Raw genomic sequence first — 2,465 nt, 5'->3', positions numbered from 1 at the left:
CTAACTAACGATGAAAAGCCATCGATCGCTAAAGGAGCAGTGTTACATTTTGCTTGGATCTGGAAGAGCGACATATGTAGGTGTCAATCCCTTTGAAATTGTAACTGAAGTCAGAAATAGACCATCATTTCCTATTTTCGGCTGTGGTAGGTGTTCTTCATTTAATTGGGCGTTTGACCTTTCACCTTCTCTTTTTTCGTTTAAAACCAATTTTTGTAATTAGCGACAGATCCATCAAATTTAGTATATCTGGAACCTTGGATTCCTTCATGGCCTCTGCCGAATTTATCAGCAGCCCTCAATAAAGTTATTCTATGGTTCCAAAAGTCCTCATGTTTGATACCTCCATAGATGTAGCTTAGAAGAGCCATGCAAGCTTCCATAGATATGTCTTCAATATTAATTATCAATGATTCTTTCTCTTTGAGATCATGCAAGAACATACTCTCAAAAACAGGGGATCGCGTTGCTAAAACAGCCCGATGTGCTCTAACACTACCATTAGCAGTATTAATAATTACATCCGTGTGAATATCATCATCCAACATACGACAAAGGCATTTTAATGCACCCTTAGTTGCTTGACGCTGCATTGCTCCTTCATTGGGCCATATTGAACAAGCTTCTCCACCAATCATGGTAGCAATTTTCAGGTCCAGGAACTCTACATCAATTATAAAACGTCCATGAAAGCTAGAAGCTATAGGCCACACAAAATCCTCACTGCTGCAGAGCAACTTATCATAGACTGGTGATGTCCAAGGTCATCGACTTACTCCTATATTAAATATGCGAAGAACAAATTTTGCAATTGGTGGTTGTTCTTTAGAAATGCGACCAGGCTCAGGGAAAAGACGAATATATAGATACCTGTTCTTCTCAATTGAAAAGTGCCAGTTCCAGATTCCGACTCTGAAGGCATCAGACCTCCGGTAAGAGCAGGAGCCCAAGATTTTAATCCTCCATTGTGCAAGCCTTGCAGTTGTCTCTACCTTTGACTCAGTCATGTTTGTTGCTCTTCTTTAGTTCCTTTTTCTTTCTAGCTGATATTTTAGCAGGACCAAAATCTGCAACTTTTGGTGAAAAATCTGCATCAAGTAGGACATTGTGAGGCTTTATGTCGCAATGTAAGATGTGATTATTGCAATCTTCATGTAGGTATGCAATACCGCGAGCTGTACCAATTGCAATTGAATACAACTGTTTCCAATCCAACTTGTCTCTAAGGCTTCCATGGATATACTTGTCCAGGGAACCATTTGTCATGTATTCATACACCAAAGCTCTTTTGGATCTCTACACAAAATAACCCAAGAGGCGCACCAAGTTAACATGATATGTCCTCCCCACTGTAGCTACTTCTGCTATAAACTGTTGTTCACTCTGTTTCGATTCATCCAAAATCTTGACAGCGATGGGATATCCACTTGGAAGCTTCCCTTTATAAACTGTTCCAAAACTTCCTTGGCCAACCTTCTCTGCCAAATTTTTTTGTGTAAGCTTTAATCTTAGCATAAGAGTATCTAGTGGGCCTTTGTGAGGAATAATAATTTAAGAAATTATCGATCGGGGGAGATGTATAGTGAAGGGGATCCATAAATGCTCGAACGCTCTGCTGTTGATCAATGCTAGACTTTTTAGAACAAATTTGACGATGGATCATTATCTCGAAAACCAGTACTGCTATGCTAAACACAGCACAGAGTGGAAAAATTATCTCTGCCATATGTTTTGACGATGTTTTCTTTGGTAATATTCTTCCTTCGTAGGTACCATTTGGTTTGGCAGATACCTGGGGTGGAGCGCTTGGTTGACTGATACCATTTGCCTCTACGAAGATCCAATTTGAATCAATTGCCGATCCACCATCGTAGCAATACAATCCATCTTCCTTCAGGTTGTGCTGACAAATCTTCAGCGTTTTGGCACTGAAGACAATCCTGGGGTGTCGACCATGTAATTTGGAATCCACTTTGGAGGATTTCCTCAAAACTGTCATGTGCGCTGAAGTTATAGGTGGTTACATTAGCCGAAACCCATATCGGTTGATATGCCATGCAGTGAAGATACAGATCTGTAGCAGGGTAGAAGTAACAATAACGGTGATTAGCTAAGGCTTTACTACAATTGAGCCATGAGATTTTCACCTTTTGTAGAATTTCAGTATCATTAACCTCTTGTTACAAGCAAAAAGTGTTCCCTGTATGTATGCGGGATCAAGATTGAAGACTCCATGCTTCAAAAAGCAGTCGTAATTGGATAACGAATCACTAGCCCTGAGATCGTGATTTTGTAATGATGATGTGTCTGTCTATTTTCGGGACCAACATTGTTATTTTGACGGTGTTCCAATAGCTACTGCGTTCCAGCTGTGTTTGGCATGAAACCATATTTAATGTTTCATCTGAACAGCTCGAAGCTCTCTGCATAAAACCGGCTTGTAGCAGAAAATTTTGAGTTATTTC

General features: G+C 40.0%; 1 pseudogene; it reads right to left on the bottom strand.

Annotated features, from left to right (window-relative positions):
• Nucleotides 1-200: 200 nt before the first annotated feature.
• On the bottom strand, nt 201-1,007 carry LOC149195587 (BTB/POZ domain-containing protein At1g21780 pseudogene; annotated as a pseudogene).
• Between the last annotated feature and the right edge of the window lie 1,458 nt (nt 1,008-2,465).

This window comes from Pinus tabuliformis, chromosome 2_2 (genome assembly GCF_031772625.1).
Source record: "Pinus tabuliformis cultivar Carrire ecotype Pingquan chromosome 2_2, CPIR1, whole genome shotgun sequence".
In the NCBI taxonomy this organism is placed as follows: domain Eukaryota; kingdom Viridiplantae; phylum Streptophyta; class Pinopsida; order Pinales; family Pinaceae; genus Pinus; species Pinus tabuliformis.
Note: the sequence above shows the minus strand (reverse complement) of the source record. Positions and strands in the feature narration are given on the sequence as shown.